The sequence below is a fragment of the Chaetura pelagica genome, unplaced genomic scaffold (genome assembly GCF_000747805.2).
Source record: "Chaetura pelagica isolate M959 unplaced genomic scaffold, ChaPel_1.0 scaffold2, whole genome shotgun sequence".
Taxonomy (NCBI): Eukaryota; Metazoa; Chordata; class Aves; order Apodiformes; family Apodidae; genus Chaetura; species Chaetura pelagica.
This window is the reverse complement of record NW_009952796.1, coordinates 4,092,044-4,104,824: the sequence shown is the minus strand read 5'-3', so window position 1 is coordinate 4,104,824 and position 12,781 is coordinate 4,092,044.

Genomic DNA, 12,781 nt, shown 5'->3' with positions numbered 1-12,781 from the left:
AACAAAGAGACAAGGGAGGAGCACAAGGAGAAGGGGTGACTGAAGAGGTTCTGAAATATGTGTTGGGTTTGGGCTGGCTTTGTTTCAGGGTTTTTTTCAAAACTGAATTATGGGAGGAAAATTATATTAGTTGGAGGCTGCATTTTCCTCTCTTCTTGAGCTTTAAATGTCATTTTCAAATAGTTTCAATAAAACTGAAGTAAATCTGAAACAACCATTAGTTTTGAATAACACTATTGAAAGGCTATCTTTAAAATGTCAACATTAAATATTTCAATGTTTTCAGGCTTGTTTTAACTACAACAATTCATTTCCCTCTACAGTAATCTTGTATTTATCCTAAATATGTGTTTGGCAGTGGAAAAAAAAAAAAAAAGTGGCTGAAAATTGTTACCCTGCATTATTTACCAGTACAAATTTTCACATGAAAAAAACTTAACATCATCCAGCAAATAATTGTTTTCATTGATATGCTGCTTATAAGGATGGATGGGATTCAGAAGGTATCATGACATCCTTAAGTTGAATACTTGGCAACAGTGAATGGAAACCTCTTCCTATAATAGAATAATAGATGTTTTAGATTTACATTGGCCTTCAAGTCTACAAGTAAGATCAGGAGCCCCTTGACAACACAAAGCCAGAATAGTTAGTACCGACAGTTTAAAAGAACTACAATTATTGGGAAAGAGGTTTCAACATTTTTATCTGCTTTTTCCACTAAACATTTCTTTTGCTTTTCAGTTAGAAATAAGGAAGAGCAACATGGTTACTGAGTTTTGCCATCTTTTGAGAGTTTGACTTGGTAATTTTAAGAATTGCCTTCTAGTGCATTTGTTTATATAAAAGAAGTGTGGGCATGCATTGTGGAAGAGTCTTCAATCAAACAGTTTGTTTCCAATTTGCTGTTTTTTCTTTAACACTCACTCCCCTTGTCACCATCAGTTGACTCATGGTACCACCTTTTGCCCCAAATGACAGCCTGTCTCCTCCAGGCTGGAGGAAGCAGCCAGTCTAAATGTCTACACCTCACCACCCTCCAGTAACTTCATCTACAAGCCCTCAAAAAGCTTGGCCACAGGCACAAGTGTTCATGAACCCAGGATGAACAGAGCAGGATGCAGCGGGACCAAAAAGAACTGCATCTCTGCTGCTCAACCTGAGGTCTGGCAAGCTCATTGCCTCCCTGGCCCCAGGGATTGACCCTCCTCGTCCCCTGCCGCCAGCCAGAGCTGTTCCTGGCCTCCAGGCCTCCCACAGAGCAGCAGGCAGTGGAGGTGGGCACTCGCCTGCAGCCCCAGGACCAGCCGCTCCTCCTGATTAAGACAAATGGGGCCGTGCAGATCAGCAGACTATCTGGGATGTCCATCACTTACCACTAGATTAGCTGTAACAAGCTGTGGATGAGCCTGCACGGAGGAGCTGCATGGCTTAATTTGTTGGGCCAGTCAGGCTGGAAGACCACAGAGGAGGCAGCAGAAGCATGGCAGAGCATACCTAACAAATCCACTGAGATAGTGGCTGTTAATTACCTCTGTGTGTTTATTTGGAGGAGAGCCATGTAGACAAAGGATTTTAGCAAAACCCTGCCATCTCATATGATGTTTCCTGCTTCACCCTCATAAAGCAACTTTCCTAACACATTACTAGAGTAAATGCCATAATTTCTGCATTTCCATTTAAATCCTGCCTCCCAAACTTTTGATGTGTGGTTGGGCTGTGACTCCTTTCCCCACACTGAGGTTACTGTTCATTCAGGGAAGATTTCCAGCCTGACCCTGCAGCACAGCAACCCAGGCTGCACTGCAGTCCTGAGATGCTTTCTGAAGCAGCTCTTGGTAGCAGCTCTAAACCACTAACTATCTCAAGCACGGCCAGAGCAGCCCAGCATGCTGTGGGAATATGCCAAGAATTAGACCCCAGAGAAATTCCAGCACACAGTTACACAGGAGAGAGCAAATAGGTCCGACTCCATCTGGCATGTGGACAGCACAGGCAAGCTTATCTCTTGTATTTTATAATGAGAAGATGATGGGCCAGATCTTCAAAGGCATTTATGTGCTTTAGCATTTAACCTCCCACGTAAATCCATGGGAGGCCCACAAGGAAATTAGGTGTCTAATTATGCTCAGAGGTCTGGCTCTAGCGCTCTGCTTTCCTGCATTGTTTACTTCTGTGTCATTTATTGCTGCCCATGAAGGCAGTGAACACCTTCCTCTTTGCCCCTGCCATCTACGTATCATAAGTTAGTGTCACGAGACTCTGATCCCTGTCTCTCAACCCACCTTCAGGTCAAAGCTGCTTGTGCATGGTCACATTCAAAGAACCCTTAGAACTGCTTTAATATATTTTTCGTGCACACAAAGTGTGGGAGTGGGAGGGAAGAATGGGGACAACAGGACAAGAGATGACAACTTAGCAAAGGGCTAAGTGCTGCTCCAGTGGAAAGTGTTGGGCTTCAGTGAGAGTTATGCACATATACAGGAGATGCAAATGTCAGAGGAGGAGTTTGAGACATGTCATGGACAGATCCCTTCTTTGCAAGGCATCTGTGACAATGTTGTTGGTAGAAGGTGTGCAGAAAAAACTGCACAGCTGGGACAGTCACTCAAGAGCCCCCATGTTCTGGAGAGAGGCAGGAGGCAGAAAATCTCCCCAAGCAACTAGAGAAGGTATATGGGCATGAGGAGATGCCAGAAGGCATCAGCAACCCCTGGTTGCTTTCCCTAAAGTAACAGGTATGGAATCTGTCCGAAGTCCCTCTACCATCCCAGAAATCATTACGCATGTCCCAAGGGAAGTGCCAACGTCTTTTCCTCTTCAATACTATCATTCTTACCCAGTTACAACCTCTAAAATGTAAAAACTCCTTCACTGGTTACCCATTGCTAGTTAACCTGGTTGGTGATCCTTTGGCCTCTTGACTTGTACAAATACATTGCCACTGCTCTATCTGTGTGGCCACTGTGGTCTCCTCGTGCCTCTACCACCTGGCCTGCCCTGGGTGAGTGAAGAACCTCCCAGACTGAGCTTGGCTGGCACAGAAGGACAAGGGTTATCTCCTCAATGGGTGATGACCACCCCTCCCATCTCTTATTTTCAGAGCTCCAGAAAGGCAAAAGGACTGCTGTCTTGCAGGGGTGTAGAGAAGTTCCCCTGCATCACACAGGAACTGGCCTCAAACTATTGCCAAATTCTTCACGACTACTTTGAAATGAGCAAAGTCTGGCAGCAAACTTGGACTGTGTGCCCTGTGTGGTGTGTGGGCATTTGTAATTTCAGAGAGATAGTCGGACTAAGGGACAGGCTTAGCTGTAAAAAAGGTCTAAGAATTTCCTATGGCAGAGTTTGCAGCTGAGGTCTGTTTCTGATCACGTCATCAGTCCATACAGTTGGATGCTTTCCTGCATCCAGCATTGGCAAACAAGTATTCATGCCTACAAAAAAAAAAAAAAAAAAAAAGAAGGAAAAAAAGAACATTAGAGAATAAATTCACTCCTTGTGAAATAGAGGTCAGTAGAGTTACACCAGAGAAGAATTTGGGCTGAGATACCTGGACTTTGATAGCACATTTTAAATAGTAAAAATATTTTCAGTGGACAGGGAACTGTAAGAGGTTTATAAATGCAAAAGAGAAGGAAAAAAAAAATGGTGCTGCTCCCCCGCAGCCTCCTAAAAATAGCAAATTACACACCTAATAAATGTATCAGCAGCCCATGAAATTGACAGCCTGAAATTGAAGAACAGACCCGTTTTGTTTGGAGAAATAGTCTTTAAGAGTGTGGAGGTGAATTAGAAAAATAGCAACTGACATTAAGAGTGCAAGATTAATTCGACCAAGCTTTAATTGAGACAGCCTGAATGAGCCAGAAAAAGAGAAAAAGAGAGAGGATCCCAGCTCTGTCTGGCTCCATAGAAACTCCACCTACCATGTCCTTTCAGCTGGAGCTCAAGTTTCAGCATTACATCATCCCCAAAACGTCCCTTTGGCTGATAATTCCCTGGGAGCTGAGCACTGATGCTGCAAGGAAGTGTTATGGATTCTGCCCCAGCTTGCAAATACACCCTTTGGGGTTCATAAGCGGGGGGGGATGTATCGAGGACTGCCCTTGGACAGCCTTCAAACCCCCCTCCCTCTTCATAAGCTGGGGACCACTGGAGCCACCAGCTTTTGGGGCGATGTCCCTGCTGCCCCATCTCTGTGCCCCACTGGGTGACAGAGAGCCACTCTGGCTGCAGCTTTTCCTCACGACTGGAGGAGCTGGGGCTTACTGGAGCTGGCAGGGCTGCAGGGAAGATGTTATTTGTATTTCAGATCAGTTTCACTTACTCGACAAACCCTGCAATCCCAAAGCCTGTAAAAGCACTAAGCAGGCCATCCTGACCGTCAGCCTTGCTCAGGTTTCCTGGCTTAAACAAGAAAGTTCTTCTCATAAGCAAGGAATAAGCTCTTGCACAGGCAATATTTCAAAAGCCTTACTACTACTGAGTAAATAAATGTGCGTAGCAGATACAATAAACATTTTCTTCTGTTCTGAAATCAGATCTGCAGATCCCAAATCCCCCTGTGCTGTGCAGACTGTAATTACAGGATATGTTAAATTTTCTTTATAGCCAGCCCTGATGGTTGTTAAGTGACCGCACCGCCCAGTACAGCACCCCTCTCTGGTCTGCTACCACTCATAATGAAAACCAGATGTTTGTTTAAAGTTAATAATCAATACAGCACTCATCCCAAGTCAAGTAGGGCTAAACATTTGCTTAGAGGAGCCATGTCAGAGCTGCGATAAGCAGGGGCTTGGTGCAGCACGCTGCTTCAGACCCCGCTGGGGCCTGAGATAAACCATTTGAATTCCAGAGAGCTAATGCTGGGGCCGGGGGGGTTGATCTGAGCCTCTACAAGTAACTGAAGCAACTAAAATGAATGCAGTCCCAGTCCTAACCAGAGCGACCCAGATCCCTTATAAGTGCCACTGCCCTGCTCCCAGCCCTCTGTGTGCTCCCGGCCAGGCCAGAGCTGCTGCCATGCAGCCTTGCTTTGTGCCAGCTCCTCTCTTATAAGGACATGTTAATTGAATAAAAATATATGCAAGGATAGAATACTACATGCTTGAAAGTCACAGTGCTGATAGGTGGTGAGCTCTAAAGGCATTAGGAGCTGGCAGGGAAGAGGGTACCCAGCATCTCATCACGGTCAATTGAGGTCAAGGCTGAAGCTTTTTAAATCCCAGGTTAGATAGTAGGTTGAATAATTCACTGCTGGATTGGGCAATGAGATGGATGAATTGCTGGGGCACACTTTTCATGTGGCACACATGCCTTCTTACAGATGGCAATATTCAAGCCTTCGTCACAATGATGAGGATGACCATCAGAAATGTTGGTGGGAACTCCAGATGGAGGTAACCCCAGCTTATCTGCTCTGCCCAGATCTTTCCTAACTGGATCAGAGCCACCCCAGTCCAAACATGATTTGAAAAATTGTACTGGGAGAGTGGTTTTTCTATTTCTCCAATAATACTCATTGTTTGCAAACAGCTGAACGGCCAAATCATTTAAGTTTCTTGTGCTGTACATATAAATATTTCAAAGCAGGCAATTATTTTTCTTTGCTGTTTGCAGTTCAGCAATCCCCTTGTCAAATGGGCTCCACCATCCAGCTCAAGAGTTGAAATGATGCAGTGCAATTCAGCTGCTCAACCTGCACCCTCATCTTTCCCACTTCTACTTCCAAGCCTTGCTCAGAGAGGCCAGATCACATCATATAAGCTTAGCTGCAATACCCATCACACCTTATTTCGGTATGGTAATACCATGTTGAATACCAAGTGAATTTGAGAGAGTCCTGAGACCTCTCATTTTGCCTGATGCTGGAAAAAGAGAGTTCTCTTGATTTAGCCTGTTTCTCTCTGACACTATTTGGCAGCAGGAAACAAACACATGCCTATAGCCTAACCCCATGATAGAAGTCACTGTTCAAATATTCTGATGTAAAAGAGACTGAAGTTTTAAATTCTAGGCTTTCACTAGGAAAACTAACATGTAAAATGACAAGTAGAAATTATGAGGAAATATATGTGTTTCAGAGAATCACAGAAATTTTGGTTAGAAGGGACCTCTAGAGGTCATCTAGTCTGACTTCCCGTTTGAAGCAGCACTATCACTAGCAGTGCTTTGCTGAGGCTGTATTTCAGAGTATGATCTTTCTGGTTGTTCCCTTCTTTTTTATTTCTTTCCCACACACACACTTCTTGTTTGCAACAGCCTTTTCAAAACACTTCAATTTGGTTGTATGTAACATTTACCACTTTGACTCATCTTAGGCCAAACAGTTTCCACGAAAATATTTGTGTAAAGGAAGTGGGCAATCCCTAAACACTTTCAGGCTTTACTACCCTAAATAAAAGGCTTTTCTCCCTTAAGCAGGACATCTATTGTACTGAAATGTCATCCCCACTGCCTCTGGCAGTGTGGTTGTGGAGTACCTGAGCTGAAATCTGAGGGGGAAAAAAGAGGATCACAATTCATAAAGTATGGAGCCACCTGCACCACTGCGACTTTTTATTGTACAAGTGTGAAAAGGGAGACCCGAGAAATCAGAAACACTCACATGCCAGTTCTACTTCTGCACTGTGCTGAGTTGTTAACTTCCCTTCTTCCTCAGCACAGAAATCCCCGAGCTAAAGTACTCATTTAGAGCTACCCAGAAAAGCTGAAGATAGATTTGGATTCTGTTAAAAGCCGCTGTTTTGTAACAAACCAGAACCAACCCTCTTGGCTTAAAAAAAAGAAAAGAAACCACCCACCATTCCACTTAAAACAGGTTCAGTAAATTATCTGTGACCAAAAACAAAACCAAGTACTAAAAGCTGGACAAAACTGCCAATCTCACCTACAACTTAAATTATTCTGACCTGCACACCAAAGCTCTTAGAACTCTGAGGCTCATGAACCTGTCAAAAAAGGTGTTTATTAAAGAACAGTCAATTTGAAATCATACTAACAGTGAAGTTTCCTGAAAAGGATTCGTCTGCACTCCCAGGCCATATCATGCCTATGGAGCTACAGTATCCTCCTAATACGTTGCACTGTCTCTCCTTCCTTGATACAACCACACTCCAGCGTGGATAAAAAACCCAAAGCAGAGCTCTGGTTAGTGCTACAAGGAAAGCAATGGCCTCAGAAGTGGTGGCCATGGGTCTGTGTCCTCCAGACTACTTCATATAGCAAAGAACCCCTCGGCAAGCATCTGTCCCACTCATGCTCTTTGTGTTGGCTCAAGGGTTCCTCAGTAGAGCAGCACTGGTCCAGAGAGGACCAGGCTGGGACCACAGTCCCTCTCCTCAGCCTTTCATGCTACTGGACTTAGGTGGCCCAGCTGCTGCTCAGCCACAGCTTTTGCCACATGTTGCCTACAGATGCCTAAAAGCTGACTTCTGTCATGCCTAATGCCCAGGCCTTGTCTCAAGCAGCCAAGTCAGCCACAATGTAATGCCTTCAAAATAGCAGTCCAGCAACAGCCTGCCTGCCTGCCTGCCTGCCGAAAAAAAACCACCTTACCCTTGGGACAAGAAGCCTCCAGTTCTGGTGTTCCTGAGACCTGGTTGGGTGCAGTTCTTCCATTGCTCTCAGGAAAAGGCACAGGATTAGGCTGGTCACTGATGCAATTGAATCCAGCCATGTATACCCATTTAAAATCTTCTTTCCCTGGAAGAAATACAGCTTTTCTTCCCTTCCCTTTCCATTTCCTTCCCATTTCCTTCCCTTCTCATTTCCTTCCCTTCCCATTTCCTTTCCTTCTTTTTTTTTCTTTTTCTTGTTTTCCTTCTTTTTCTTCTTTTTCTTCTTTTCTTCTTTTTCTGTTTCTGTTTTTTTCTTTTCCTTTTCCTTTTCCTTTTTCTCTCCCCTGGCTCAGTAAGTAATCCTGTTCTTCACTCTCCGCTGGCTTGGCACTTTCCAAGCAAAATCTGACACTGAGGAATAGATCCTCTTCTTTTTTTTTTTTCTGACTAATAAATGGAAATACATTTTTGCTGCAGCCTTTCAATCCGCACAGGCGACACTGTCAAAATGCTCTGAACTTTTTTTGGAAGCAGCAGATGACTACAGCTGGTTAGCACAATTACAGCCGTTGTGTAATGCTTGGATCCTCTGTTGTTTCATTCATTCTATTCATCAAATTCTGCATTATGCTGTGGGGGAAGATCTGCCTGATGGTAAATTTACATTTTTTCCTATGTTACTGTTATTTTTCATAGTTAAAGGGACACTTGCAAGTGACACATCACTTTTTTAATGTATTTTCAAAAGACGTTTACCCTGAAATTTACAGTATCCTCTTAGAAGCCAGAAGAATAGAGAGCCTGAGAAATTTGGCATTTCCTCACTTCTGTATATTGATTTTTTTTTCACTGTGGGCTGGAGGAAGTTTGGACGCTTTCTACTTAGAGTGTTCACAGTGGACCTAAGGCCTGAGGTTACTGATTTTCACAACACTACCAGAGGCAGGTAAGCATTACCTGCAACCTATCCCCATTTTCCAGGCAAGCAGCCCTTGCAGAGATGAGGCCAGAGCTGTGCCAAATTTTGTACAGAAGCATCTCCCAAACAGTGAATTTTGGAAGGAAAGAAGGACCTTCCCTAGAAACTCATCCTCCAAAGTGTCTGTCCACCCCAGAGCACAAGAGGGCCCTCCTTGTCCTGCCTCTGCAAGCAGCCACCACAGCCCTGCTAAGGACAACCAGGCTGGCCCCAGACGTCCCCATGGGTGTCCCACCAAGAATGGGGTGAGGAAAAGCCTTCAAAGCTGACCTCTTCCCCTTACTTTACCCAGAATTATAGCAGGCCAAGTGCTGAGTATTAATTCTTGCATATAATCTTTTTTTTTTTATATATATATATATTATGAAATATCATCCACATTATGTCTACATGGGATCACAATAATAAAATGGCCACTGGTGCTGATATTCATTTTTGATGTTGTAAAACCACGACTGTATTTGAGCTTTCTTGACTTTTTTCCAAGGTAGAAAACCAAATTGTGTTCTGTTCTCAAAAAAACCTTTTTTTTTTCTGTTCTCAAGATGTGATTTTGGGGAGCTTTAGAAGAATATTGACTTCTTGTGCCTTGCTGTTGCCACTGGAAAAGTGAAGGAATGTATGAAAAATGGTACATTTCTAGAAGGGTTTTGATACTGTTGTAACAAAAAGAATTAAAAAGCAAAATATTGGGATGTCATTGGAGAAAAAAAAATAATGAAGTTAGTTTACAAATGCTGTTCCTTTTTTTTCCTTCCTCTTTTTGCTCTTCCTGTATTAAAAATAAACAAATGAACCAAAAATAAGATAGGAATTTTTAAGTTTTTGTAGCTCCCCTCTGTGCAATTTTCTTTTATTGTTCCTTTTCTTTTCTTTCTTGCCATTGTGGAATCCGTAAGACAGTGTCCTTGTCGTGGCTCCTTGTCTCTCTCCTGCCTGGCTCACCGTTGATGTAGTGGTTTGGGCCCAACACAACAACAAAGAACCGGCCCCATGGCTGCTCATTCAACTCCCACACACACACACACACTCTGGGATGAGGAGGACAAAGCTCCTGGGTTGAGACAAAGGACAAGGAAGGTTCTTCACTGATTAAGGTCCCGGGCAAAACAGACTCAACTTGGGGAAAAATAATAATTTAATTTCACACTAATCACACACCCAGGACACAGACACACTCACAGCAGGGCTTGCAGATGTTACCCCACCCCTCCCTTCTTCCCAGGCCCAAATCCCTTTGTTCCCGGTTTCTCTCCCTCCTTCCCCCCAGCGGCACAGGGGGGCAGGGGATGGGGTTTGGAGTCAGTTCATGGGCTGGTGGTTCCTGCTGCTCCTTCCTCCACTGGGATGATTCCTTGTAGTCCTCCCCTGCTTTCCCATGGGGTCCCTTCCACAGGAGAGAGTCCTCCACCAACCTCTCCTTCATGAGTCCTTCCTACAAGGTCCGGAGCTGCTCCAGCCTGAGCTTCCCACAGAGTCACAGGCTGCTTCAGGAACAGCCAACTCCCCTGGCACTGGGGTCTTCCAAAGCTGTGCAATCAGAGTTCACTGGCAGCAAATCCTCTGGCCACAAAATCCAAGTCCACTGGCCAAGTTCACCCCTCCTGGTGCCTTCAGGGAATGTTCCATCAAGTTCCTCCATGAGTGCAGGGGCACAGCTGCCATCTCACCATGGGTTGCAGGGAAACTTCTGCTTGGGCACCTTCCCTGCTACCAAAAAAACCATGAAAACAAACCAGAACAATCCTTAAAATTCATTTGGGCAATTAAGTTAACACAAGCAGCAGAGCTTCATTAGGCTGGAACAGAAACTGGCTTCAATAAGCACCAGCGTTTTCACATGTCCTTGGGGTGGGTAGAAGCACAGTCTCACCCAGCATCAACCTTTGAGCATCAGGGGACTGATGAGCCTGACATGAACCCTCCAGACCCAAGATATACTGTGCTGTGCCACATGAAGCAGCCATCCTACATGGTGACAAGTAGTCACCAGCAGCCTTCCCGGGTTCCACTGCAATAAAGATTATTTATGCACCATGACTGCTAAGTGCTACTAAACACAAAAACAAATGACACTATAGTCTCAGACCACTAAATTTGTCTCTCCGCTGCACATATCCTTTACTTTCCCTTTGGCTGCCTTTTTGCTAGCTGTAAATTGCATAATTCATTCTTTCAGCTGTTTTATAGTTTTGTGGTGAAATTCAGATTTATCATCATTAAATATTGTTATCACTGTTTACACAATGACGCAAACTGTCTGAAATGTGTCTCAGACTCAAGGCTGACATTTAACCTCAGGAGAAGATGGGACTCTCCAGACCAACCCAGATCCAACCTACAAGCCAAGTGATTGGGATGAAATCGGAGAAAACTATTGTAAGGCCGGAAGTTGGGAGGGAGGGTCATTACATGTTAAATTCTTCTGAAAAGCGAAGGTGCAACACACAATTTGTCAAGAAACAGACAATTGAGGGCTTTTAACATAATTAGCTAGCAAGGATTATTTCTTTCCCTTGAAACACAAAGAAATTGAAGATACTGTAGATGGACTTTTCCCAGTGTGGGAGACAAAAGACTTGTTTCTTCTCTGCTTTCTGTCTTCTTCTCAGTCTCTGGTGGGATTGCAAACTGGATGCCTTTCCATTTTGAGTGGTTATTTCATGATCTGGATGCTTGGGACTTGCTTTCTTGTGCTCCAGGACCTGCAGTCCCCCTGATTCAAGACTTGAGAAAGCCACTTGTGCAGCCATGCACTGGTAACCCCCAGAGCAGAGACCATGATGCCCTGCCACAAAGGGATGCTGGCTTGGTTTGTGGGTCAACAGGAACATACTGCTCCTTCCAAAATTCACTCCAGGTCTTGCTGGACCGGGATGACTGGAGGGATATTTAGCACCAATTTAACTGCATCAAGGGTTAGCAGGTCTCGAGAAAAACCACGAAGCGCTGGGACATCAGTCCCTCAGGGCTGTCTCTGCTTTGGCTGATTCATAATAATGTCATCATGAAAGGTTAAGGCTCTGCAGTTTGGTGAAGAGGAGAGCTAGTGCAATAAATCCCTCTGTTGGGGCATTTCCTCAGGCTGGTTGTCTGTGCAGCCATTTCAGGCTGCTCTGAAATTAATTTCAACATTCCTGTAAGCACTTATCTCCCCAAAGTGTGATTTTCTGGGAATCATCAGGGAAGGAATGAAGACAGAAGAAATACGGCTAAACCCTGGCACTTAAGACCTGAGCCCTCTCTTGTTAATGCTCTTGGTGTAAATCAGGATGAATTCCACTCTCATCACGGGAATTCTACCAGTGATATATTGTCATTGAGGGGAGACTCAGGTGTGAGTCCTTTTAGTTGGACTTCCTTTATTGTTTTTAGAAAAGGAAACCCCAATCCTTCAGATAGCTGTGTTCAGCACAGAGAGACAGGAGAAGCAGCACAATCACTTGCATGCTTAGATTTTACCTTGTGTATAAAACCTTCAGAATCAAGGCTTAATCACTTCAGAGGGAAACTACAGCCATAGGCAAAAATACTTGGAAATCACATGTTCTTTGACAGAGATAACTGCAAATTGGTCTTCCTTTCTGCTTAGGGAAGTGTTGTTTTTTCTCACTATCAAACAGGTAAAATTCAGTCCTGAAACTAACACATCTAAAAAAGATAAATCATTATTTGCTGTATCTAGTAAGCAATAAGTGATGGGAACTGAAGGCAGGGGAAGCAATAGGGCAGGGCAACAGATATAGGATGAAATGCCATGGTGGAGAAAGCCATCTCACAGTGACTACAACCAGCTGGGAGCCTGGATGCTTTGTAAAAATTTATTGTGAAATGCACAGATGATGAGCACAGCTGCAAGACATCAGGAGTGTTTATCATGATCTCCCAGAGTGTTCTGGGTGTGTTCCCCTTTGACACTATTTATGTAGGCTTAACCTAAGCTGATTTCAATGGAGACATCAAAATTATTTCAAGGTGCATCCTATTATATACAGGATAAGCTTGTGGCTTAATGTTTCTCCCCCTTGTCTGATGTGGTGTTTATCAGCATGCAAAGGACAACTGAATGAAGAAGTAGGTGATAGCATCTAACTAACCAGCTGCTGTTGCTGAAGCAAATAAAAGAAGTTTCTGGCACTCACGCAAGAAATAAAAAGGGAATTAAGGAGATTTTTGGCATGGAATCCAGGCTGAAAAATCTGTAATCCATCCTTCTATGTCTAAAAGTTACAACGGTCTT